The sequence below is a fragment of the Mirounga leonina genome, unplaced genomic scaffold, assembly GCF_011800145.1.
Source record: "Mirounga leonina isolate KUSES-001 unplaced genomic scaffold, KU_Mleo_1.0 Mir_173, whole genome shotgun sequence".
In the NCBI taxonomy this organism is placed as follows: Eukaryota; Metazoa; Chordata; class Mammalia; order Carnivora; family Phocidae; genus Mirounga; species Mirounga leonina.
In genome coordinates this window covers 86327315-86354947 of record NW_023270447.1, presented here as the reverse complement: position 1 = coordinate 86354947, position 27633 = coordinate 86327315, and the positions used below count along the sequence as shown (strand labels likewise).

Below are 27633 nucleotides of genomic sequence, written 5' to 3'. Positions count from 1 at the left end.
ATAGAAGCAAAGGAGAGAGTGAGAGTCGGATGGAAAGAGAGTTAAGTGTGATGTGGGTGCTGAGCTTCTCGAGTTCCCCTGTGGGCACCACACGGCCTAGCCGGTGGCCCCAACCCGGGCGGGACCTGTTCAGGAATGTTGTGTTGGCATCGGATTTTAGTTATGATCAGCTACAGGCGATGTGGAGATTTCTCCTTTTAAAACTCTGAAACCACCGAGGCCTCACTGGCCACTCGAGCTCCCCTGTTGCTGCTGGATCCTGTGCCAACCCTCCCTTCCAGGAGCTGGGCTGGGGAAGAAAGGTGCTAGAGGAGGGGACGTTGGCTGTCCTTCCGCGCGGTGTGAGATTTTTCTGTATGGGCTCGCAAGTGTACCTAGGGAGAGAGATGCGTGTTGCCACCTGGGCCTACGTGTTTGGCTGGTGCTTGTACACGCCTGAGCCGGGGCTGTTAGAAACAAGCGGCAGGGCACGTGGGGGTGGGGGCGGCCGGGGCAGCCAGGACATCGGGCAGACAGTGCCTCAAGGAGCACTGACTCTGGAGTCCCACTACCTGGGTTCAATCCCAGCTCCCTCCCTCACTGGCTGTGCCACCTTGACCAAGTCACAGACCCTCTCTGAGCCTCCATTTTCTCAGCATCAAAGAGAACAATTAGTGCTTGCCTAGGGCTGGGGGTCAAGGAGGAATGTGGAGTGACTGTTAATGAGTATGGGGTTTCTTTCTGGAGTGGTGGAAATAGTCTAAAATTAGATAGATGGTGATCACACGATATTGGTAATATACTAAAAAACCACTGAATTGTACACTTGGCATGTAAACTATAGCTCAGAGAAGTGGATTATAAGAAAGTGGGGATGAAATGGGAGGAAGAAAAACAGCATTTACTACACAGAGTGGTGGTATAGGGCACAGCACATAGCTTGGCACAGAGTAAACGCTCAGTAAGCACTAGTGAGCAGAGACGAACACGGACCCGGCCGGATGGGCTGGCATCCTGGGCCCTGGGCTGGGTGCCCACAGATGTCTCCCTGGGTCCCCAGTGCTGGGCCAGCAGGTCGTTAGGCAAGCTGAGCTGCCCCCCATATGTGGATGGGGTCCCGGGTGGCTGTTCCCTGGCAGGGATGGGAGAGGGCATGGCCCTCCTCCCGCCTCTGTGCCTGGGTCCCTGGAGAGGGGGTTGCCCACCGTGGCAGGCAGACTCTGCCGTTCGCTCCCCTCGTCTCCCAGAGCACTCATCTTTTCCATGTGCAGCAGACCGTGAATTCACCTTCATACTAGTTACAGGGTTATTTAGCTTCTCCTGACACTGACAATCACCAAACTTTAATTCGATGCTTGGCTTCTCCCTGCTGTGCCCTCTGCCCACCCCCAAAATCCCTGGGAGAGGGTGGGAAGGACCTAATCCGGCCCCCTGTTGCCAAAGCTTGCCCTTCGGAGTGATGGAGTGACGGCAGGAGGGGGTGCTGGGAAGGAGAAGATGATGGGCAGAGGGTGGGGGCGGGGTGGGGGGGGACAGCGCGGGAGAGAGGAAGTACATCAGGGCTAAGGGGAGCTTCCGTCCCGCTCCTCCGGCCTGACACTAATGTATTCAACCCGGCGTCCAGCCTATTGTGAATGAAGATTCGGCTGACCAGGCTTTGGGTCTGAGGGCTGGCAGCCCCAGCCAGGACCTACAAGGCCGGGGCTCGCTGAGCTCCCAGGACCAGGCAGCCGGCACGGACTGGCTCCTTTGCCTGATTGCTGGACCAGGAGGTGCCCGTCCGAGAACCCACCTGAGGGAGCCCGTTCTCACTAACCTGAGAAGCCAGCTTTCGTTTTCTCCTGCCTCCCCCATGCCAGGTCTCCTGTGAGGCTCAGCCAGCCTGCCTTGCAGAGGCTCCTCTCTGGCTTATTGCTCTGCTGCCTGTATCCCCTCCCTCTGCCTCCTGAAGTGGTCACCATCATCTTTCCCCAAAGCCTCCGAGGCAAGCAAAGGAGTGACGGTTTGCTCTGAGATCCATCTGGTGGAACCAGGGGTCTCTCTTACTCCCCAAATCCAAGCTGGCCCCGTCAGACACTCCTTAATGAGAGTCCCAGGAGCAAACAGCCGAGCCGAGAGGATCCTCCAAGACCAGAGGCCCGGTGAAGGACCCAGGCCAGGAGGCTAGGAGAAGCAGAGGCAGAGCAGGGGCAGAGCTGGGAGGAGGGGAGGTGCAGGGAACTCCCTGGGGGGATGGGGGGGTCCAAGCTGTGTCTGCTTCCACCCACCCTCATTCCCCTGCCCCACTCCTGCTGAGGCGGGGGGAAGTGGCCGTGGTGGCTGGGGCAAGAGAGATGTCACCAGGCCAATGGCAGAGAAGGGAGAAGGGGCTTGTTGACTGCAAACTGTCCATTATGGCTCAGATTATAAGCATATTGCGCAGGGCTCTCTGCACGATGCCGAGGAATCCAATACGCTGAAAGGTTAATGCAATCAATTAGGGTGACAAGGAAGTAAAGTAAAGCCTTCGGAGTAGATGAAAAGGAGAGAGACAGAGAGGGAGGGGGAGAGAGCGTGTGCGCGCCGTGGAGTTGGGGGTGGCAGTATGGGTGGTGGGAAGGCCAGGAGGAAGAGAAACTAGTGGGATGCTGGGAGGGGGACACAGATACACAAAAGGCCAGGAGCCCAAGGAAAGAGGGCAGTAAGAGAGCCGGCAGCAGAAGCAGCAGGAGTGGGAGCCAGTGGACACAGATCTGGCCTCAGACCTCCAACTGCTGCCCAGCTTCGTCTTCCCTCCCCCTCCCCCGGCCTCCCTCCCCCGCCAGCTCCTCTAGAGCTTGGAGCCGGGCTCCCAGATCAGCTCCCGGCACCAGTAACAAGTCAGAGCTGCCTTGGTCCCTGCCCCTATACGGAGCAAGGGCCCACCACGTAACTTCCGGGGTCTTCTCAACTGGAACTACAGCCTAGTTCCCACCTCCCCCAGAACGGCCCACGTTCAAACTCAGACTCTTCCCTTGGCCTGCATCACTCCCAGCAGCACCCACAAACACAACCTTCATGACTCTCCCCCCAGCACCTAGTTCCTACTTGCAACAGCCTGGGAAGCAGAGAGCATGGTGCAGGATGCCGTTTGAGAGAGAGCGGTGCCCAGGGAACTTATGCGATTTCCCAGAGCCCTGCAGCAGAGGACCCTGCACTGACCTGAGAACCCCAATGCCCCTCAGCCCACCACCCGTGGGGCATTTCCTTCCATGGCGCCCACTGGAGTGAGGAGACTCTCGTTCACCAAGAAGTCAGGCTCACAAGTCCCTGGGCAGGGGTGGGGAACCCCTTAGAATCTGCCCAGGGATGGCTAGGGCTCTGGGAGGTGAAAAGCTATGAAGGAAGGAGGAAATGTGAGTTTTTCCTACCTGTCAGGCCCCAGGCCAGACACCTTTGACCACATTAACTCACTATTCCCAGTAACTCTGTCTGCAGAAGTAGCTGTTCTGGGGGTGTCTGGGTGGCTCAGTGGGTTAAGTACCCAACTCTTCATTTCGGCTCAGGTCATCCTCTCAGCGTCCTGAGATCCAGCCCCGAGTCAGGCTCTGCACTCAGCAGGAGTCTGCTTGGGATTCTCTCTCTCTCCCTCTCCCTCTGCTCCTCCCCCTACCCATCCCTCCCACAGGCACACTCCCTCAAATAAATAAATCTTAAAAAAAAAAAAAAAAGTAGCTATTCTGCTCACTTTACAGAAGAGGAAACTGGATGTGAGAGCTTAGTAAAGGCTAAAGGCTATGCAGGGCTCCTGGGATGGGATGCCAAGCTCTCAGGAAATGGTGGCTGGGAAGGGAAGGCAAGCCTGGACTTCTAGGTGGGTGGGACTGAGCAGAGAACAAGACCCTGAGGAGGGCAGAGAGAGAGAGGGCGGGCCCCTAACAGACCAGATCTGCAAATAGCCCGCAGCCCCTCAGAGCAATCCCATGAAAGACAAGAGCACAGGGCAGATGACAGTCAACACTGGACATACTTAATGCCAGGAAAATACACTTAAAAATGGTTACAATGGCAATTTTCATGTTAGATATATTTTGTCACTTAAAAAAAAAGAGCAGAGGTCAGGAGATAGCAAACTTTTGCTAAAGGGTTAGAGAGTAAATATTTAGGCTTTGTGGGCTAAACATTCTCTGTTGTAGCTGCTCAGCTCTGTCACTGTAGAGTAAGCCAAAGCCACCGTGGATATGCAAATGAGTGGGCGTGGCTATGTTCCAATAAAACTTTATTTACAAAAACAGGCAGTGGGCCTCCAGAAAATAGGATGCCATCCCACTGCCTGGGGACAGGAGTATCCAATCTAGACCTTGCCGAGAAATGGAGGGAAGGGCTGGGCAAAGGCCTCAGGTGGAAGTCAGGCTCTCATGACCGGCAGAGGATAGATAAAAAGAAGGGAAAGAACAAGCACTGATACGGGGGGACTAGATGTCCCAGAACCGGCCCCGGCACCTAGCCTGCCAAGAAGCCCTTCACTTTGCTTCCGATTCTCATGGATGATACGAAGGGGCAGATGGTGGTGACTCGGAGCCTCAACATTCTAGGAGTCTTGACCGCCACCAGAGAGGTGTTACGCTGTGGCTAAGAGGGGATGGGAGTGGGCAGCAGTGGGCCAGGATGGCCAGAAGGGACGCCAGGGGAGAGGGAGGCAAGGAGAGAGGCCCGGGGAGTGGAGCTGTAACCAGGGTGGAGCTGGCGGCAAAGGGAGGAATCTACGGGCCCCAGCGAGAGCGCAGGGCGCGGGCCGGGCCTGCCCTACACCGGCCGCCTCTGATCACGTTTTCAGGGCCACTGCCCGCAGGCACAGACAATGCTGGGGGAGCCTTTGAAGTCCGAAAGGGATGCCGCGGTGGGAGCAGCACGAATCTCCTCCCTGCCCCCCATCCTCCCCGGGGGAGGGGGCCGGCAGGACAAAACCCGGAGCCGGTCACAGCCAGGCCCGAAACGCGGGAGACAAAGGGAAAACAAACAGGTTTGGAGCCAGGCGCACGGTGCCCTGTCTGTCCCCCGCCCCGCCGAGCGAGGATGATGGATGGCTGCAGCCAGCCAGCTCGCCCGCCGGGCAGGTCCCGCTATTTACATAACACTGGCGTTCCACCGGTCACCTCTGACACCGCGCTGCCTGGGGCAGAGGCCTGGTGGCCCCCGACGTTCCTCGAGCCACTTGGGGACTGCGACAGCCTGTGGAGGCCCAGCCAGACCGGGGAAGCCCCGGGCTGGGGAAGGGCAGGTCAGCAGCCTGATCGGGGCTCCTCCCTACCAGCCACTCATGGAGGGGGGCGGAGGCCACGGGCCGGGTAGCTCCTAGGAGAGAGGCAGGGCTGGAGTTCTAGGGCTTTCAAGTCCACGAGGCTCCCCAAGAGCCACAAGCAGAGCTTCCAGGGACAGCCAGCAGCTGCTGCCACAGCGGGCAGACAGCACTGCAGAGAACTGGGGATGGCACCAATGGGCGGCCAAACCCTGGCACCAGGGATGCCTCTGCCCCACACCACCTCGGACACATTCCATGCCCACAGTCCACAGCCCACATGCCCCCCTGGCCCATTCCCAGCCCAAGAGCCAATCTGACATGTTCCTACTGGGGCCATCTTTTCTGGCCAGGTTCCAATGGGCAGTGTAGCTCCAATCCCCACTCTCCATCTTCCCAGTACCCCCGGGTGCTCCGCGCGACTGGACCCAGCCCAGAGTGACACCTGTATCAGGTCACCAGTGAAGGGGGGAGGACACAAGGAACAGGGAGGGGTCTCAGGCTTACCTCGTAACGGGTCCTAGAGGCTCCTCTTTCAGAGTAGGGGCGTCACTTCATCCTGGGGAGGGAGAGAGAAGATCCCTGTTAGTCTTTCATTTCATTTCATTCATTTTCTTTCATTTCATTTCATTTCATTTCAGGCAGGATGCCCACAATTTCCCAGCGCATGCCCTCCAGCCTGCTCTGTGCCCAAGGGCTCCCTGCCACCTATGGGCCAAGGGGCTAATGCTCCAGGACCGGCGAAGGGGGTCAAAAATGGATTTTGGCTCACTTAAGTATATGGCAACCAAATTTTGAAAAAGTTCAGGAAGCATTAGGAGCCGATGCCAGGAGAAATAGGGTACTCGGGACACCCCTAACCAAAGAGAGAACAGCCAGACCCTACTGCACACGCATCTGCAGAGGCGGAGATAGCAGTGTGTGTATGTGGGGGGGGGGGGGGGCTGCAGTGGCTAAACCGAGGGGCCTGGGGACCACAGAGCACAGCAGCGCCCATTCCTTCATTCTCTTCCCCAGCCCCTGGGAATAAAAATGACAGATGCCAAGCTGTTCACTACAGTAAGTGGGAGACAGAGGGGCAAGGGTGGACCAGGGCCCATGGCACCAAGAAGCCTCACCTCCCAGAAACAGGCTATGACAGCACCTTCTACCCTGAGGTCCTACCAAGGAGACACAACAACCCACGCTAGGGGCCCACGTAGGGAAGTGGACACGGTCCAACAACGTAGAGGATCTTTAGCCAACATATAACTCAGCCAAGCTTGCTAGGCTCAGACCTTCCTGCCCAGAGCTTGAGTTTGGGAGACAGACTCCTGATATGGATAGAAAACCCAAGGAGCCCTCAGTCCCCCACCCGGACTCCCACCTCCACCCCCCCTGCCCCGGGGCCTCAGAACCCTAACCCACACTCGGCAACAGTTTTCTGTTTATTACGTTTTTTCCTCCCCACTCCCTCATTCGTGGCTTATCAATGATGCAAGAGGAATAACACCAATTTCCTTAGGCTGTGTAATCCCCAAATCAGATTGGGGGGATTGCAAGAGGTGAGGTGACCTTGTACGGGGCTCCCAGAATGCCACCCAGTCCTGCGGCCCTCCCTCTCTTGCCCAGGACATATTTAGACAGATAATGCTAATTGTACTTGACAAGTCCTCCTAAGGAGGCTGGGTCTTCTGCCAGGTTTTGTAGCCTTTGTTGGGCTGCCTGGGCAGAGGTGCTTACCTGGGCAGAGCCCACCCTGCCAGGCCCAGGGCTCTGAGGGACGTTGGGCAGTTGGGGAGGCTGCTCCCCCTGCCCCCTGAGGGGTGCCTCCTAGGCCCACCTGACCCTGAGGGTGAGAGGCTGGGGGTCAAGCAGAGGGCTGGGCTGACTGAGACAGGGGGCAGTAGAGAGGAAGGGGGAGGCTTGTGAGGTGGGAGAGTGCCCGTGGAAGTGCCAAAGAGGAAGAGGCCAGAGAGGGGAGCTGGGGGACACGGAGGCTGAGCAGGGCAGGGCTGCAGGGCAGGGGCTGGAGAGCGCAGTCTCCGCTGAGAGGTGCTGGGCAGGCCTGGCAGAACCCGGCTGCGCGTCCGCGCGTCCATCCCATGTTCGCTGCCTGAGATCTCTCCGGGCGCCCTGGCCAGCCTCCCTTGAACCCCCAAAGCCCCCCAACCCCGTAACTCCAGTATCTCCCTTCCACCACCTTTTTCTCCCCTCCCATCCTCCCCTGCAACTGTGCATTTATTAATTCATGAGGCACTAATTAGTTCTTTGTTTAATTTTGTGTTAAACAGACTGACCGGAATGATAACGACTTGCAGCACGGTGTTGCCGTCCCCAACCGCCCCCGTTTTCTGACAACAAGGGAGCGAGGGAGGCCGGAGCGCTGAACCCAAATCCCTCAGCAGTTGCACTTCATTAAGTCAAAATGTGACAAGAAGCTTAGAGAGCAACTTGCAGATCCAATCGCACACAACAATCGCAGGAAACTTTGCGGGAGTTGGCCCCGGTGGAGGAGGGAGGGGGAGGGGCAGGGATGCTGGCCGAGGGGCCGGCCCTAGGTGGCGCCTCTCACAGGCCCCTGGGGCAGGTGGCCTGCCACACAGGAGCAGGGAGGTCAGCTGGGTGCATTCTGGAACCCCAGTGGGAGCCCGAGAAGTCCAGCTTTGCCTCTCTTTTCTTCCCGCCTGGGGCATCTTCTGTCTCTCTCTGCCCCCCACTGTCCCTGACGTCTGGTCTGGCCTGTGTGAGCTAGTGGCCGGGCACACCCAGGGCCCCACAGAGGACTAGAAGAGCTGCTGGGGCTCAGGAAGGGCTTCTTCAAGGCCAGGGGACAGATACAGAGGGGGAAAACACAGAGGAGAGCAGGCGCCCCCACATTTGGCTAAGAAAGAGAAGTAACGTGCTCAGGGATCATGGCCGACGTGTCTCTTCTCTGCCAGCTGTCCAGCCACCTCCCCACTGGCCCATTCACCCATCCGACAGTCTTCATCCTAAGTACTCTGACCGGGAAACTGAGGACCGAAAGGTTGTATTCTGTGCCGAGGCGCACAGCAAATCGGATACAGAACCAGGTCCTGGAGCTTCCAGACTGGAGGCAGGCAGCTGAGCTAAGCAGGCCAACAGCCCAATGACCGGCTCCCTCCTGTCCACGTGAAAAAGCAGAAGCTTGGCCCCAGAGGTGTCAAGCCGCTAAGCCCATTGGCCCATGGCGTGAGTGAGGATGGGTGGGATCGCAATCAAGCCAGCCCTGCCCCAGTGTGAAGGCAGGGCCCCTGCCCTCCTTTTATACCTGGCCCTAATTTCCACAGATGTGGACGATGTCTTCTGTGAATGAGAACATGGGAGGGGTGCGAGGAGGAGAAGAAGAACAGAAGTGCACAGAGAAAGTTGCCACTTATGTGCCTTGTGTGCCAAGAGTCTATTGCCTTCTTCCCATCGGCCACTGCGCCCGCCAGGTGTGGCCCGACCCTCGCTGTGAGAGCTGTCTTTCGGAGGCCCACCCAGCCGGCCCACGGGCCCCCCAGCTCAGCCTGGCCTGCCTTCGCCCGGCCAGTGCCGGAGTGCAGTGGTCTCTCCCCGAGCCTGGCAGCCCTGGGCTGGCTTCTGTTAATTTGCTGTCAGGCTGCCTAAGCAAACCAATTAAAACTAATCATTAATTATAAAAGAGAGTGAGAAGAGTAGAAGAAAGAGGAAAAGGTGAATGTCTGAGGTGGGAAGGAGGAAGAGGGAACTGGGAAGGAGAGGGGGAGACCCCCTGAGGGCCAGCGGGGAGCTCTGGGAGGGGGGGTGGTGGGCCAGGGAATGGGATGCTCGCTGGAGGCTCCTCCAGGCACAAGGAGGGTTGGGGTGGAAGGAGGGCTGGATGGAGGCCAGAGGGGCTGCCACGGGTGAGAGGGTGGAGGGACAGGCTGGGAGAGGAGGGAAGGGGCAGAGGGAAGGGTGAAGAAGCTGCTGTGCCAGGCATACCGGGACCTGAAGAGGCCTCATCCAGCTGCAGTCCCTTCTGGCTGGAGCCACCGACTATCATGGACTTGCCTTCGGAGTGTCTCGCCCACGGCTCCCCAGCCCCATATTTATGAGGCTCAGCTGATTATGCAGCACCAGGCCAGGCTCCTTGGCCCTGCCGCCCCTACCTGCTCCCCAACCCTCTCAGGCCACGGAGGCTCGGGGCAGCTGTCGGCCGCCCATCTACCCCCCAGTGCTGTCCCCTGCCCCTCCCCCACCCTCACACACACCCTCTCCACGGCCCTTTCACAGGGGCTGAGGCCATGTCAGCCGGCAGCTTGGGGAGGGGGGCAGCTCAGACAACAAGGGGCAGTGTCATGGAAACGGGCACTTTCCCCGAGAAATATTCTGTTTGGCCTCCTTCCTGCATTGAGGAGCTGTCAGGAGCCTGAGTGAGAGCCACACCACCCCGGGACCAGGCGTGACAAAACCTATTTTCTGCCTCAAATTTGATTGATTAAAAAACTTTTTAGGAAAACCATGTTAAAAGAGTGAAAGAGAGAGAGAGAGAGGGAGAGAGAGAGAGAGAGGGAAGGGAGGGAGGAAGGGAGGGAGGGAGGAATAGAGGGGGAAGAAAGAAAGAATAGAAAGTTCTGCCAGGGGAGCAGGGCCAGGGAGAGAGAGGCTGCAGGCAGGCAGGGGCTGAGCAGTTAGCCGGCAGACGCCCCAGGGCATGTGTGTCACTAGGACAGCCACAGACGAACCAGGCAAGACGGAAAGGTCAAAGGAAGCCCGACTTTTACACAGTGGTTAGCGGGACAAAGAGGGGTCCAAGGGCTCTGCATAATCCAGCAGGTGCCTGTCTCCTCTTAGGGAAAGGGACCTAACACCTCAAGGCAGGCAGGGGGCAGGTGGGGCGGGCGCCCAGCACCAGGAATCCGAGCAGGTCCCTGGATTGGCTCTGGGGGGCGGGGGTGGGGGCTGGTTTCCAAACACAGTCTGGGCTGGAATTTGGCCAGAATCCTGAAAAATCTGTACAGGGTCAACAGGGAGAGAGGGTCTAGTCGTTTGGGGGCAGGAAAGGGGTTTGCCCACCTTGTTCTGTCAAGTCCTGGCTCAGGAAATGTGTTCAATAAATACATAAATGAAAAAGCAGGGAAGTACTCAGCTGACTCCCACCAGCCCCGGGGCCTCTCACTCGCCCTCTCTGCCTTAGACATTCCCTGCCCAGGCCTTGGCCCCTTTGCCGGATGCTGCCCTGAAAGGTCCCCATTCCTGGCTTGCCCTCTCTCTTCTTCCTGTCTCAGAAACTGAGACCAGCCTTGCCGGGACTCAGCCTGTGATGGGAGGCCCTGCCTTACCCTCTCAGGCTTCCAGAAGAGGAGTCGGCCTCCCCACCCCTCCTGAGACCCCACAGGAGGAAGAAACTCTTCCATTTCGTGAAAGCCCTGTCTGACCATTCAAGGCAGAAGTGCCTGAGACCTTCCTGGTGGGGCCCATCCTCTCCCTAGTAAGAGGGATCCAGGTCGGCGGCTGGGTTTGCTCTCTCCCCTATCTGACAGCCTTGAAGGTCAAGACGAGGAGTCATTCTGGCCAGAGTGTCAGCAAGAAGGTTTCCTGGGAGGAGTGCTCGGCAGTGTCCAATCCAGTCTTTGCCACCTCGGAGCTCAATGAGGGTAAGGCAGTGCCTCCTTGGAAAGACGGTCCAATTCTGCCAGAGAGATGCACAGAAAGCCAACAGCTGCTCTGGGTGTCACCCAGCCCCTCTGCCAGGTAAATCGACCCTAGATCTCTTTCTGTCCCCCGCTCCACAGTGGGCTTAGGAATTCAGCGAGTGCATACTGTGTGCAGGGGCACGGTGCTAGGCATAAGGAAGAGAAACTGTCCAGCATGTGGGAGCAAGAGCAGAGTCAGGGAGGTGGGGCTGGAATCTTGCCTCTGTCACTTAGAACCACGGGATCTGGTAGGGCAGACTACTTAACCTTTTCCAGGCCTCAGTTTCCTTAATGGAAAAGTAGGAACAGAAGTCCCCACCTCAAAGGCAGTTGGTTCAGTGAGTCTTTCTTATCTACTACGTGCCGGATACTGTCCTAGGCCTAGAGGACTGTGGGAAACCAAAGACAGTTCTCACAGAGCTTCTACTCTCATGGTGGTGGCAAAGATTTGCTGAAATAATGCGCAACGCTATCATCTGACACACGGTAAGTGCTCAATATACATTTCCTGTTACTAACTTTCAGGGTCCCCACCTTGAAGAAGCTGGGGAGAGATCCAGGTATATATCCAAAAGAATGGAAAACGGACCCAAATAAATGAACACGGATGTTCATAGATGCTCTCTTCACAAGAGCCAAAAGGTGAGCAGCAACCCAAATGTCCGTCAACGGATGGCTGGATAAACAAGATGAGGCAGAGCCACACAATGAAATATTAGTCAGCTGTAGAAAGGAATGAAGTTCTCATACACACTACAACATGGATGTGCCTCGAGAACATGCTAAGCGAGAGCAGCCAGATGCAAAGGGCACATATCGTACAATTCCACGTACACGGAATGTCCAGGACCGGCAAATCCATGGGCACAGAGGGCAGGTCAGTGGTTGTCAGGGGCAGGGCGAAGGGGGACTGGGGAGTGGCTGCTAACAGGCATAGAGTTTCTGTCCGGGGCGATGAATGTTGGCATTCATGTTGGCAAGGGTTGCACAACATCATGAAGGTGCTTAATGCTACTAAATCGTAGAGTTTAAAATGACGACGATGGTAAATTTTAGGTGACGTGCATTTTACCACGAGGTAACGTAAGAAAGCCGAAGAAACAGTGGCAGCAGCAGCCCCAGCAGCTTGAGAAAGGGGAAAGATAGTCCCCACGTGGCAGCTCAGCATAGGTATTAGATAAGCCAAGCAAGGGGGTGGGAAGGTGAATCATCACAATTGCGGATGGGGCCCGTCCTCCTCGAGAATGGCGTGCACCCTGCCCAAGGAATTCCTAGGCCTCTGTGAGACGCGCTTTGTGACCGCCGAGGGAAAAAAGACAATATGGAAAGGCAAGGGTGGCTCCAGGGACGGGCCTCCCCGCAGCCTACGTCACTCAAGAGCCTAGGATTCCGTGATGCTACCATTCCCCTGCGCACACGCGGCGCATCCCGTCTAGTGTGTGGATCCCAACGAGCACGGCCCCGGCCATCCGTCTCCGCCAGGCTCCCCTGGTAACTTTTGCTGCTACTCAGCCACTTGGTGTGACAAGCTGTCCTCCGGGAGGGGAAGGAGGGTCTGGATCAAGGACTTCCCCACCCACAGGGCTCTGGGACCCCCTCCCAAAGTATGGGGTTCCACCTGGCAGGGAAAGCCTAGGATACCAGGAGAGCCAGGCCCTGGGGGCAGCCCCCCGAGCCCTCTCCCCGCCCTCCTGCCCACATCCTGAATGCGTGTGCACACAGAAACCCCTGCCTTGGCCCGGGAACTGTCAGGAGATCAACAAACAAAAGCTGCTTCTTGACAGGGAGTCATTTATATTTTAGCTTCGTTCCATTATCCTAACGAATCCTTCATCAGCAGATGCAATATTAACAGCAGAAAATCAGCTCATTACATCCGGGGGGAGTTCATCAAGACGGCAATCATGTATGCAGCTCCCCAAGCCTGCAAGCGGCCAGTGTGGCTGTTATTTATTTATTTTGTTAGTTATTTATTTAATTTGGGGGGTTCTTTCCACATAATTGCGCCGCATCTCAGATCTTTAATAAATAATTTGTAGGTCCTGAACTGCAGACAGCTTTGTTCTCTGCCATGAGAGCCTACATTAGCCAAAATATTTACCAATATTTAGAAGTCATTAGAACCGGGAGGAAGTGGGGAGGGGTACTCTGTTCTTCCACAAACAGCCTGGTTTGGGGCTAAGGGGCTTGGTCCTTGCTCCGGTCCTCAGACCCCATCTCCTGGTCTGAGAGGAGCTGTTCTGGATGGGATGCTGCCGCAGGGCAGGCCCGAGTCACTTGCTTGGGCTCACTTGGTTTGAGCAGGGGGGTTTCCTGGGAGCTCTTAGACGCACAGGGCACAGATGTACTGCGGGCTGCTCACAGCTGATGGGGCTGGCTGCTGGAAAGGCCCTCCTTGGCGCAGGGGCGAGCACCTTCGCATGGCATGCCGCAGCATCCTGCAGGGAAGACACTCCCTGGGTCTGCCCAGTGCTGGGGAGCTCAGTGAGGGAAGCCTGACCCCTTCCTCTCAGCTTTCCAAGCCTATGCCTTCAACGTCAAAGGACAGGAAAGTTCAGTGGGTCCAGAAGGCAGACCCGTCCCATTTTACAGATGCGAAAACTGAGGTCCAACCAACTTAATTAAGCTCTCTTCCCAAGGCAGTTAAGCCCTCTTCCCACTAGGCAGAGGCACAGAACCTGGGTTTAGACTCAGAAGGGGCTCTGCTGTGCCTCCATTGTTTGTTTCTGCTGGGCCCAAGGCTTCCAACAACACAGCCCCGGCCTTCCGAAGGCTCCTGGCTCCAACCCACAAGGCTGAAGTGGCCAGTGGGCCTGATGGGCACCCCCCGCCACCACCCCTGGGCTGGCCATGCTTTCACAGGTTTTTCCCAGCGGGGGCTGGATTTCTGCCCAGCCAGGAATGTGCTCCCAGGATGTCAATTCTAATCTCCCCAGCGCTCTGACAGAATTAAGCTCCAGTTTGTCCGACAACATCCCAAAGTTTCAGAAATCCAGGGCAGACTCTCTAATCAGGCTGGAGGACAAAGGTCTGGCCTGACCCTGTCACTTCCATTTACTCCTCCTGTCTGTCTCCTGGCTGCGGCCTTTCCACAGCTTCCTCCACCCTCTGCCCTTCCCTGGCCAGCTCAGCCCCCACCCTCTCCTCAGAGCTCCCCTGTTTCTCCGCCCAGCATTTCCCCTCTCTGGCAGTCGGGCTAATCCTGGGGGCTCCACTATCTAAAGCTGAGGAATTCCTAGGAGACTGACCTGCCACGGCACTCCGCCTGGCTGGCCTCGCCTTGGCTAGGGCCCCCTCCGGGTCACTACCTCTAGAAAGCACACTGGCTCGGCTCCTCCTCGGCTCGGCTGGTTCTCAAACTCTGCTTACCCTTGCCTCTGGTCAACCTGACTTTGGGTTCCCTGCAACTGCTCCTGAAGCATCCTCTGGCCTCAGCCAGCCTCCACCCTGTTTGGAGGGCCCTGGAAAGCCTTAGCCCTTTAGTCATGTTTGGGGACAGCCATGTGGGCAGAGATGTTCCTGCCTCAACCAACCCCTGAGGCACCAAGAGGGACACTGGGTAGAGGAAAGTAGCAGTAGCAGCCCTGGACCTGGGATAGCCAGGGCCCGTGGTAACCACCCCTAGCCCTTGGCTCTGCCAGGCCGTGGTGTCACTAGAAAGGGGTGAGGGGCCCGGGAGCTAGGGCGCTGGGCTAGCCGGGCAGAGGACAGCCCCCAGGAAGTTGGAGAAACAGAGGTGCCTCCTTTTCTACTACACACAGCACCCAACTCGCTCCCCTTCCACGTGGCTCTCATCTGGACCCAGAGAGGTGGTACCTGCCTCCGTTTCTGGAAGAAATCAGAAGAGGCACAGCACATGCAAAGAGGCGTTGTGGGGACCGCGGCTGAAATTCGGTCTGCTTACATCAAAAGGTGCATCGGGAGCCGAGGGCAAAGGGAGGAGCAGGGACAGTCAAGAGGAGTACTGGGTGCTGCTGCCCTTGAGCCTGTGCACTGGCCAGAAAGCCAGATCAGGGAGGGGCTCCCCAAGAGAAAGGGGCAAGAAGCAGCATCCAGGGTGAAGAGAGAAGGCTTGAGGAGGAAGAAACAGAAACAGAAATGCCATTCGGTCCTTTTGCTGACCCTCCAGGAGGTATAGAAATCTAGAGTGGCCAGGATAGGGGGCTCCCCCAGAGCCACCCAACTGGCAGAGAGCTCGGAATGTCCTGGAATGTCGCAGTAGGCGGAGCCTGCCAAAGCACCTCCAGCTTCCTCCTGTGACCTGGGCCGAGACTTGACCTCCCCTCCCCTGCTTCTTTGGCCGCACTTTGCTTTACGGAGGGGGGACCCCCTTTCTCAGAGTTGCAACTCCCCATGCCTGACGGTCTCTCCTGCATTCTGCCAAACACGTCCCCCTCCCGACGCTCCCTGCCTTCACCGGCTCAGCCAGCCGGGTGGCCTGGAGGATTCACCTTGAGATTGAGGAGGGCTGGTACGGCAGAGGGATAGGAGGAGCAGATAAAAGCGGCCAAGGAGAATGAAAGGTCTCTTTCACCAGCTCTTTCCCTGGAAGAATGAAGATATTTCTTGTATTTTTTGCTGAAAACCAGAAAAATCTACAAAGGCCACCAGTGGAGAATGGAAGAATGCCCGCCTGTTAGCACTTTCGAGAAAGCACCTGTATTCCCACTGCACCCATCACCACTCTCACCCCCTGCAACTCCACAACCCCCAAAACTTCCAAGTTTGCTTCTCTGCCCTTCCGCCTGCCTTGCCTTTTCTCCCTTGCTGTGCTGGGTGTTGGTGAGATGTTGGGTTTTTTCTTTTTTGCAATTTATCAGCAGATTGTGTGGAGCTGAGTGGTGTGAGCCTCACCCTGCTAAATAAAGCTTTGGTATTTCTGATAAAGCCATCAAATTCCTTATCACACTGACACAAAGTGCATTTAAAGAGACAGACACCCTGTCCCTCCCGCCCCACCAGCCCCTGCCCCCTCCACTCAGTTCAGATTTCCAGCTGCTCAGGCTCTTCTGGATCAGACACCAAATACAGCTCCTGAGGATGGCGGGGGGACAGGGGGAGAGGGGACAGGGTGGAAGCCAAGGGGTCACCTGCCCTCTCCAACTCTCACCCACCCGTGTCAGGGCTGCCGGCACCCAGACCACGGACCCCGGTCCACAGGGAGGGGCATATGTACTTCCTGCCCCAACGCTGGAAGCAGAAGGAAGCTATCAATAGAAATGTCCTACAACAGGGGATGTCCTCATAAACAGAACAATCCTGTGTTGGGACAACAGCCGGCAGCTGGAGGAAGAGCTCCTGGTGAGCTGCCGGACCAGCAAGGCTGCTCAGTTGCTGTGAACATGTCCGGTCACCTCGGCCACAGCAGTACCAAAGGGGGTGCCCTGGGTGCACCAAAGCGGGGTGCCCTAGCTGTGGCACTGTCCAAAGGGGGGTGCCCTGGGAGTACCAAAGTGGGGTGCCCTGGCCATGGCAGGACGAAAGCAGGGTGCCCCGGCCATAGCACTGCCAAAGGGGGGGGTGCCCTGGTCATGGCAGTGACAAAGGGGGGTAAAAGGAAGACCGAGAGGGGCCGCTGGGGCCCACTCAACACGGGGCCGACCTGCGTTCACATCAGGCTTGACTCCTCACCCTGCCCCATGAGGTGGGGTCAGATGAGGAAACCGAAGGTGGCCCAAGGCCACAGAGCCAGTGGCAGGCCCCAGTGGGGGCTCCAGCCCAGGCTGGCCAACAGCTCTGTGGAGTGAAAGACCCTCTTCCCCTAATTGATTTGCCAAGCTCACGTCCACCTCCTCATTTATGATCCCACGAAGACAGGCATTCCTGTGTCCCAGGCCCCCCGCCCCGCCACCTCCCCGGCCCTAGCTCGGCAGCCCAGGCCCTGCGCCCACACACAGCCTGTTGGTTTGAGGAATCAAATTTATTATTTTTAATTATTTTGATTTATCAAAGCAGCAGCTACAATCATATTAAACCAAGTTGGCTGCTTGGCATTTAACAGATACAGCTGCTGTAGGACTCCCCCAGACTCCATAAAACACCCGGCCTATCCACAGCCTCCTCAAGCAGAGCACCCAAGGCCCCTTCTCCAAGAACCCCAAATTTGAGGACCACTAGGCACCCCCACCTGCCCTGCCAGAAGCACATGCTGACAAAGTTGCTGAGGGCCAGACAGGACAAGGAACAAACTGGGCAAAGGTGCCAGGTCTTTGGGAAATGATCACATCCATCCCCCAGCCAGGGAGGCCCTTCCAGAGTCCTGACCCCCTGGGGAGTAGGCAGTAGACCCAAGCACATGCCCCCTGAGCTGGCCTTTGTGGGGGCCTGCCCTATCCCAGGCCTGTGTCTAGGCACTCAACAGAGATGAACCAAATTACCCCTCAGACCCTGCCCATGGGAGGAATGATTGGCCCCTTTTTGCAAGGGAAGAAATCCTGCCCAAGGTGCATGCTCATAAAAACAGCCAGGTCAGAGTCCAAACTGATTCATTTTGAATGAAAAGCCCTGGTTCTTTCTACCATACCTCCCTGCCTCCCCCTCAGACCCAGAAGCAGTGTTCCTGCCCAAGTGCCCTGGCTAGCGGAGGAAGGTGGCAAAAGCGAAAGAACCCTGAAGTTCAAGGTGATGGCCCAAGGCTGCACACACCGAACATTCAGAATCTGGGTGCTTCGGAGAAGGGGGTCCCTGAGAAGCAGCACTGTGGGGCAGGCAACACCAACCCAACAGCCTTCCACCTGACGCTCGGGCCCACTGCAGGGCACAAGGATAGGCTGGCCCGCCTTTCAGTTGGGGTGGGGGGAGTTGCACAGGTGGGCGGCCTCACAGCTCAACCAGGGAGCTGGCCATGCCCTCGGGGCCAGCCCAATCCCTAGGGAGCCCAGGAGCCCAGGGAACTGCATGGCACCAGCGGGGTGTGGGAACAGGTAAGTGGGCACTTCACAGTTCTAAGCAAAACCGCACACCAGGAGCGTGGGTAGGCCTGGAACAGACCCCTCTGGTTCAGGGGCCCACAGAACCCACAGGAGTCAGCCCCCTGCAAGTCTTGTGAACGTGGGCAGGGCTTTCTCCGCGGGGTGAGGGGAGGCAGCAGTGCTGAGAGTCTCAACCCACGTCCTCCGATTTCATACGCGGACGTGACAGTCAGCTGCCATCAAACCAGGAGCCAGACCCCACTGGTTCCCACGGCCCGGAAGCCCCACAGCCTTGGGTGAAGAGCGTGGCTGTGGCTGCATGTTCTGAACCCTGATGGCACCATGGGCACCTTATCCGGCCCCTCTGAGGTCAAGTTTCCTTATCTATCAAATGCATGCGCTGATAGTGCCTATCTCAGAGGGTGCGGTGAGGATTCGGGGAGACAGTGAGTACCAAGCTTAGCCAAGTGTCTGCACATTTCCTATGTGCAAAAAGTGGTGGCAGTCATCCTTGTTGTTCTCATCATCATCATCATCATCATCACCTGAACACCTAACCAGGATAGGGCACAAAATCATCATCATCACTTAAACACCTAACCAGGATAGGGCACAAGGGATTGTGGCTTTAGGCCCAGTGAGGGCAGAGAGGCTGGGACGTAAGTTAGATGTTGCTGACCGGCCTCACGGCTGTGCTCCTCAAAGAATCCAGGGGAGGTCTGAAATGTCTAGAGGAGGCTGTCCCTGGTGCCTGCCCAGCACACTGGCATGAGCAGCCCACAAGGACCTAGAGTTAAAGGCAGGAGGGGGAAACCAGGATGACTTTTGGCAGTCACATTTGCCTATCAAAAACTCTACATTCACTCAGCTTTCCCGGGCAACTCATGCCCTAATATGGGCCCAGTGGCTTTCTGGGTTATTTCGAGTGCTTGTGATAATGACTCCAGGCTTTGCTTCTACTGCCCCCAGAAAACTTTCCATGTGGGGACCGGGAGGATGGTGGGTGCAGGGAAGCCCAAGGTCAGAGAGCATGCAGAAAGGGGGCACAGATGGGTAAGCCAAGGGGAAAGGAAGAGCAGGAGGCTGGAGGAGCGGGCTGACCCTGAGGTCAAGGTGGTGGGTGGGACAGAGAGCTGGGCAAAGCAAGCCAAGATCCCCAAGACACAGGTGGGCACTGAACCACTCCCCTTGCCCACTACTTCCTGCCCTTGCGAAATGCACCCAGAACAGCAGTCAGGATGGCACCCTGCCTCCTCGTCCACATCTCTGGTAGGAGTCCCCTTTGCACAGGGGCCAAGCCGGCCTCCTGGGCAACCCTGCGATTCCTTGGGGCCCCTGGGCTCCTGAATTAATTTACACATTAATGATCTTCTGCCCAAGCTTGGCCCATGGACTCCAGACTGCACAGGGTTAACTCAGACAGAGGGGCTGGCTTTGCCTTCACTCTACCTCAATTTCTACTGCACCCATCACCTACCTCCCCCACCCCCTGATCTTAGGAAAAAAAACCCATCAAAATAACTATTTTATGTCTCCAAATATGCAGATCATTTTCTTTAATGAAAGATGCTTGACGTCTCCGATCCAATTAATATGCAAATGCAGGAGAGGATTTATTTGTGACATTCTGTCTGGGTGAGAGAAAACAAAAAAGGCCTGTTAACCAAAACACTAATTGCTGTGACTGATTGTCACATATCATCATTTTCATAGGATCTCCTCCATTCCTAGCTCTCAGGGAGCTCGAAACCAGGACTTGTCCACGTAGGCATCCAGGAGAAGCAGGGCAAACCGGCTACCTGCCTGTGTGGCCCCTCCCCACCAGGCCTATGTCAGGGACCAACTGAGGGCAGATGCTCTGCCTGCTTCTGGTCCCCTGGGGCAGCCGCTGACCCTGATCTTCTACAGGACTTTGCAGGTGACTCTCCCTTCCTACGTGCACTTCATTCAGGCGCTGGCCCGCAAACCAGGGAGAGGGAGGCTGGGTTGTCTGTTGGGTCTGATAGGCTGGGGGAGGCCTCAGGCAGCACACCTTCCTGCCTCGCTCCCGGCCAGGTGCTTTTTTGCCTTCTGTTCCCCCCCTCTAGGAAGTGTTCAGAGGAACAAGAGGGACCTCTTTGGGTCCTCTAGGCGCCCACCCCTGACTCTCTTCCCTTGCTTCTCCAGATGTATCTCTCCCAGCACTTGTTGAGAGAAGACACCTAGGGAAACTGCCCCGTGCTGCATGGTGTCCTCCCCTTAACACAGGGGGTCTATGGAAATGTTTGAGGATGGCTGGGCACGCACGCCGGCTAGGCAGAAACCTGCACGTCAGCCCCCTGGGGCGCTGAAGGGGGTGGGTTAGCTGCCACAGCCTAGGGACCCCTGAGCCACTTAGACCCCTCAGCAGGACCATGGGGCTTCCTTTTCCTTTAGGGGGAATGGGGAAGGGAATGAGTGTTGACAGGCATCCTTATTACCAAAGGCCAGGAGGAAACTGGAAAAGACGGTTTTTTGCTCAATATACCAGGTGAAGGACAAGAGGGTTCCAGGTGTGATGCAGTTCCAAACTCAAGGCCAAGAGGGAGAAGGAGATTCACCCAAGCACTCTTCTTTCCCACTCAAGGGGCCAGCGGACCAGGGAAGACTGGAGGGCACAGCCTTGGGGCTCAGGAGCTTGCAAGGCTGGTCTCTCACCATTTGGACTCAAACATTCTGGACCCTCAGAAGGCCTCTACTACCTTCCTGCCTCCTCCCTAGAACTCCCCCGAGTTCCCAAGGACATTGAAAATGGGGGGTTGGGGAGCCAGTGTTGGCAAGGCTGAAGAGCCACGAGGGTCCCTGAGCCCCGCTGTGGGTGCTGGGCACAGCTGAGGGCACAGTGAGGGACTCTGTCCTCATCCTGCAGGGCAAATCCCACTGAGGGCCAGTGAAGCAACCCCCACTTAGTGGGCACCAACGCAGATGCGCCTAGGGCTCTGAGGTTGTCCCCAGCGGGCCCGCGGTGGCGGTGGTAGGGACGTGGCTCCATCCCAGTTGACTCCCATCTCAGACGTGCCCCTCTCCTGTCCTGGCCCAGCTGCCCGCCTCTGGCAACTCCGACTCGGGCCTCCAGGAAAAGCCGGCGCCATGGCAGCACGGGGCAGACACTCTCCCCCCAGGAGGCCTGCCCCCGCACCCCAGGAACAGGCTCAACAGGATGCCGTGCGGGGGAGCTTGGAAGCCTTCCGGGAAGAGCGCAGCCCTGGCACCAGTCCCGCGGGGAAGGAGGTGAGCTGGGTCTGCCACTCTGTCTGCTGCTCACCTGACTCGCGCCCACGGCGGCTAAGCACCAATGGGGTGTGCGTGGGCGCAGACGGGAGGTGCACATCATGGCGCCAGGAGCCAAAGGGGGAAGGGCAGGCGGCTGGGGAGTGGCAGCAGGTTGGCTGGTCAGCTGAACAGGGCTCTGACTGTAAGCCCCCGGTGGGAAGGCCCCACCTGCCAGTGGGGAACCAGAGGAAGGGTCCTCCCGAACACTGAGCCTGGCTTTCTCCTGGCCGGAAGTGCCCACTTTCCCCTTGGCCTAGTCTCCACCACCAGCTCGGTGAGAGGGGACAGGCCTTGTTCTTACTTTGCATGTGTCTACCCCACAGGCACTCCCAGGCACAGCCTGTGGGGCACTGGGGTGCGGGGAACATCGATATGGTCTCCCGGTGCCGTGACTTAGAGTCCCTTTAAAACCAACCCATCTTTCCAGTAAACCATCCCATAAAACAAAGGAGTACGTGGCTGTGGCCCTGAGCAGTGTGTTAAAGCCAGACGCCTACCCCTATCCCACTGTCTCATCCTTCCCCTGGTGCCCAGCCTGGGAGCAGAGCACGCCCAGCCGCAGATGACAGCCCGACCTATGGAAGGCCTGATGTCCAAGTTCAGGTCAAGATAGACCAGCTTCCTGGCACAGGGCAGAGAGGCCCTGCCCTTTGCAGGTGCCCTTGTCTGGGAAGGTCAAGACCCCAGGGCACCAGACTGGAAGCTCCCTCCATCCCTTAGTCTTCCTTGGCCCCATCTCCCATTTTTTCCCCCTGTGGTATGGGTCCAGAACCAGACACCTAGAAAACTTGTCTGATTGTTGCATTTCCCCCAAATTCCTTCCACAGCCTGGCTACTCCCACAGTCTGCTTTATGCCAGATGCCGCAGGTGGCCACCCCGTTCAGCATGGCCTCGGCTCCATGTACCTTTCTGCGGGACCTTGGGGTTCTCATCAAGTCCAAACCACATCAGACTGGGCCAACCCCAGGCTCACACCCAACCCTGGGGGTCTCCTACGGTCTCCCAGATCATTCAGGTTCTTGGTGGGGAAGAGACTAGAATCTGTTTCCCGAATCTGAGACCTAGGAGCTCTTTCACCATGGGTCACTTTCAGAGAGGTAGAAGCGTCCCCCCATCTTTGCTGAAAGGGGTAGAAGGTTAATGCCATACTAGCTTTAAAAATACCCCAGCATACAACCCATGGGGTTAGAGCAAAGGCCACGGTCAGAGCCGGACTATAAATAACCAGCAAATCATTTCCCAGAGCCGCGGCCCCCTCCCCAGCACCAAGAACCTTTCTGAGGAAATCAAAGTGAACACAACTGTTACCAAGTCACTACTAAAATATTTACCAGCCTGGCGAAGTGCCGAAGGTGCTTGGCACCGAGTGTTTGCTTATTTACAAGGCTGTTTTAAAGGGTAGAAAGCAAAATAAGGTAACCTGAGCTATTAAATGGAGGGGCCAGGTGGTACCCACCAGCTGTCATATGTCCCAGGCACATGGGGGCTGGAGGAGCACTGGCAGAGTCCCCTAAAATGGGCCAGAAAAGCAAAGAGGCAGGCTTTGGAGCTCCAGAATAACCCAACCAGCAGAGGGGGCTCGGGGTTATAAGTTGGGGGGGTTTCTCCTTGGCCCCAAACACCAGCTAACACAAGCCCCCAACCTGCTCCTGGACTTCTGCATCCACACTCAGAGGGGCAACAGGGGTCACTGCCCTATCTCAAGGGGGGTACCCAGGCAAGGAGAGGGGAAGCAGAGGAAGGCAGGCAGTGGGGCCCCTAGAGGATGCCATAAGGGGACCCAGGGGGACCTGAGGAAGAGAATGTACTCAAGTGTTCTTGTCTTCCTCCTCTTCCTCTTTCTTTGAAGTTCCCTTGTGGTTTGAATTTCATTTTGATTTTCTCAACTTTGGCAGATTGGAGTTGAAATAACCTACAAATTACTTAATGTGTTGTAAATCTGGGGGAATTCAGGAGTAATGGGGACCACATGTTGGCCTGAAGGAAGCCCATGGAGGGCTGAGGGAAGGCGGCCCTCACAGACACACAGGTGGCTGTCCCAGGCAGGGACACTGGTTGCCCGCGGTCCCCTGGAAGGAGGGGGTGTGGGCTCCCCTCGGGGTGGGGTAGCATTCCCTAGGGGGCCGGGGAGCTCCGGATGGACACAGAGAGAACATGTTAAGACGGCAGACTGACCAAGTCGCTGCCTGGGGCAGCCTGGTGACCGTGGACAGGGGGCAGCCAAGTAGGCCGTGTGCCAGGTGCCCGCCAGGCCCCTTGGCTTCACCAAAGCCGCTGTGCTGGCCCTGCTCCCCTCTGGCCTCCCGCTGCATGTGTGTGGCTGTCAGCTGAGCTCCCCCCACCCTCCACCCCCCCCCCGCCCTCCCTCTTCAGCAGATTTCTCTCAAGTACTAAGCCATATGGTTCCAGTTAAGCTCCATATTTTTCCTTGTCGATTGAAGAGACACACTTTCCTCTTTGCCAGACAGTTTGCAGATTGCTCTGTTGGCTCAATTTCTTATTGGATTTCTCAAAAAACCTGACATTTTAAATTAATTTACAGCCACAACAAAAAGAGTTCAGAATTTTAATGGTGTTGTAAGTAATTTTTAGGTAATCCACTCCAGATTTTGATATTAACCTTTGAAACTGGAGTTCATTCAGCTACTATGTTACAATACCCAGTCAGATTCCAGGCCTGGGGGAGGCCAGGCTGGGGTAGAAGGCAGAAGCGGGGTTCTGGGGGAGCCCTTTTCTGCCAGGAAACCCCAGAGGGGTGGTGCCTGCGGAATCCTAGATCAGTGAGTGAGAGTGACAGAGGGCACGGAGGGCATGGCAGGGGGTCTGTAAGGCAGTGGGGCAGGTGCTGGAGAGTAAACATGGGGGCAAGAGGACCTACTGAATATTCTAGAAGGATCAGCCAGACTCAGCAGGGGGCAGCATCCCCAGAATCCCTCAGCAGGAAGAGCACGGCTCCAGGTATGGGGTGTGCGGTATGAGAGAGGCTCCACCTCAGTGCACCAGGAAATAATAATGATAATAGTAATAATAATGGTGACAGCTAACATTTGCTGAGCTCGCTGTATGTCAGGCGGTGTATTAAGTGCTTCACCGGCTCTGGCTCATCCACTCCTCAAAACCACCTCTGGGGTAGCTACCGTCACTACTTCTCCAGCTACAAACACCGATTGCCTCGTTAAGGTGTAGTGAGGGCTTACCGTATCCCAGGCGGGCCGAAGCCCTTTATACCCACTACCTCATTAAAGGATAACAGAAACCTGAGAAGGGAGATAGGCTATTCATATCCTCATTTTACTGAGGAGGCAATGAGACTCTGAGAGGTGAAGCCAGGCCTCCCGCGTTTGGCCGCTGCTGACCAATAGCCAGAGAGTTCTGGGACCCCCGCCCGTCCTGGCTGACCCTGCACCCTGTGGCTCCCTTCCCCCCATGCTACAGAACAGCGCCATCGTGCTCCTTCCAGCTGGGGCTAGAGCGAGGCGGCGAGGAGGTGTGGTCCTCCAGGCAGGCCAGGCTCGGGCCTGCCGGATGCCACCTCTTCCCCGTGCTGCTTCAGGCTCAGCCGAAGGCTGCACGCCAATCCGGACAGAGGAAACTCCAGGCATGGGAGAGGAGCCCTCGCCAACGTCTTTACTAGGCTCTGGCACTGAGCGGCCCCTGCCTGGGTACGGTGCCAGCTTACTACACCAGCAGATTGTTCACATTCCTTCCCTGCAGGAGCTTCCCAGGGCACCCATGAAAAGAGATGCAAAGACAGAGCCCCGGCCAAGGCTGTTCCAGTCCCTGGAGGGTCCTCATGCCAGCAGTGAGCCAGGGCTCGGAAGGGAGGCCAAAGACAGGCTGGACAGGGCCTGCCCTGAAACCAGGGTGTCTTTCTTGGCCTTCTCCCTGTCTTGGGGGAAAATGGCTCAGGGTGGGAGTCAGCCCCTGCCAAGCCCACTGAGATGTCATGTAAATAGTGCTGTACGGGGCCTCAGGGAGCTTCCCGTCATCAAAGCTAGGAGAAAGGAGAGAGTTGACGGCTGGGTGGGGGATGGGATGGAAAGGTTTTCACTTTACTGGCCCTGCGCGTGAACAGAGCCCCAGAGCACACGAGCGCGAGTGCGAAGGACCACGGACTGAAGTGCAGGCAGAGAGGGGAGCGAGCCAGGGTCAAGACCTACAACCTGTCAGGGAGGGCGGAGGGGGAAGCAAGAGGGCTGTGGGAGAACTGGGCAGAGGTAGCGGGTGGCCCATTGCAGTTCCAGGTCTGGGGGGAGCTGGGCCACCTGGGTGTCTTGTGGAGCACTGACTACGAAGCCGTGAGGTATACATATGCCTTCCAAGCCCAGCCCACTGCCCTCAGGATAGGAAGTGGCCCTGGGACCCCCTGCTCTAGCCAGGCCATCCATCCATCCATCCATCCATCCATTCATCCACCCACCCATCCACCCACCCATCCATCCATCCATCCACAACCATCAGCTGTTTGCTTATTCTGAGTGCCAGGTTTTTGCAAGGCTTTGGAAGTCCAGAAAAAAACTAGCCCCTTGGAAACCCACAGACTCAAGAACCTCAGCCCTTTTATCCTCAGGGACCTGGGGATTCTGCATGGCCTAACGGTGCCAAGCAAATGCAGACCTGATGCCCACTCTCTGACAGGCTCTGCCCTCTTGGGTCCCCTCCTCCCTCCCCTCAGACCCCAAGTTGGATTCCTAGACTCCAAGAAGGAGAAAAACCTCCCGAGGTGCTAGGAACCATGAACTTCTGACCTTCTACCACTTCCATGGAGAAGGCCTGGGCCCCCAATTTCGGGGTGGTCGGCAGCCCTGAGAGTGAAAGGCTGGGCCTTGAAGCTGGCCTTTGCCTACTTCCCGAGCACAGTTCTCAGAAGGGCCAGGCAGCAGCTGCCCGTGCCCAGACTGTGCAGACCTTGGAACCTGTGGAGCCCCTGGCTAGTGGCCAGACAGCATGTATGAGTATCAGGGGGTGAGGTGGGGGGGTTGAGAATTCAGGCTTTCCATGCCCCCGGCACCATGCCAACACGTGGAAGGTTGAACTCACCCCTGGCGGGATGCCACGTGCCCAAGGAGTGGGCATCTGCTGGCATGGCATCGTATGAAGAACTAGGGGTCTTACCACTGCCTGTCACTCCGGGCTTTCCCTGACACGTCACGGGGGTAGGTCTGCTCCTTCCCTGCATGGCACGGAGTACGGAGGCCCCCAAATGTCCCTTTGGCATCATGCCCACCACATACCATGGGCCATCCCCATTGGCACCCGGCCGCACATGGAAGAACTCAGACACTCTGCTGGACCCCAGCCAGGCTCAGAATGGTTCTCCCTGCTGGCTCGAGGCCATAAACGGGGCATCTCTGCGTTTGGGCCCATGGTACCATCTATTCACTACAGCGGGCCAGAGGACTGCCCTACCTCCCACTCTGTCCACAGACAACCATGTTGGTCATTTTATGGACCATGGGTAATGCCAGAAGCCTTTGTAAAATTAGTTGCAACATACGTACTATATGTAAAAATTAAAATGAATGTCCTTCCCCTGCGGTCATTAGGACAATCCCATCCAAATGATTAAATTTTCATTTGTGTTCTGATTGAGGGAGCAAACCCCAGAAACTTTCTGAATTGTTCCCTGCCCCTCCCCCCCGCCCTCCCCGAGTTGTCTACTGGCCTCTCACTCTCTTTCCAAGTCTTTCTTTCTTGGCTTTTTTTTATTATTATTATTTTATTTTTTATTTCCCCCTCTTGGTCAGGTTAAAGCGCTCCTGAGGGGTGATTGACGGGGGTTGCCATGGAGACCCTGGCTTGAAAAAAAGCCTCGTTAGTTGCCAACTCTGTGTGTTGTTGTTTTACAACTGTGACCGACCGTCACATGAGAGGGGGGACAGCTGGGGGCCGGGCAGCACAAAGGGGAATGGCTTTTTAATGGAGTGCCTGGCCAGCGCTTGAAGACTCAATAAAGAGTTGCTGGTGAGTCCCCTCACTGGGCCTGGCCCAGCACACGGGAGCCGGAGGCCCTTTGTTCCTCAGGAGCTGGGATGGGAAAGTTGAGAAAACCAGCCACTGGGAGGTGAAAACAAGAGGCCTTCCCCCCCACCGCTCACAGGACAGCTATTTTCCCTCACTCTCAGGGTGCCGGGATCTAGGGGACAAAACCTAGTGTCTCGGACAGGCTGCCATGCTGGGGGAGGTGGCTGGGAGGCAGCTGGGGGAAGCCAAGTGGGGAAGCAGAGGGAGGAGAAGGGGGCGGCGGGCCTGCCTCTGGCTCCTGCATGCCCCCCCCCCCCTGCCCAGCCCCCAGAGTGAAGGCAGGTGGCCGCTGGGAAACTGGGCCGCTGTGGGGGCGGGGACAGGGGGAGCCCAAGCTCAACACAGGCTGCTCCCTAATGGGAAGCCAGGGGGCTGCAGGAGGATTTTCTAGCGGAGGACGAGACCGTACTGGAGTGATTCAGGCCACGGCCAGGAGGGTGCCTGCGTCCACGGACACAGACCGCAGGGTGGTTCCCGTCCTACGCCCCAGGCCACCAGCGAGGACCTTCTCGCTGTCTCTCCCCACGG

At 57.0% G+C, this 27633-nt stretch overlaps 1 protein-coding gene across 1 annotated transcript in view; it reads right to left on the bottom strand.

Moving 5' to 3' along the window:
* CASZ1 (castor zinc finger 1) overlaps nt 1-27633 on the bottom strand; it is a 114161-nt gene that overhangs the window by 60545 nt on the left and 25983 nt on the right. Inside the window, exon 2 of the mRNA XM_035019814.1 lies at nt 5744-5795. The gene's annotated coding sequence lies outside the window, so the exon portion shown is untranslated. The remainder of the gene's footprint in view (nt 1-5743; nt 5796-27633) is intronic.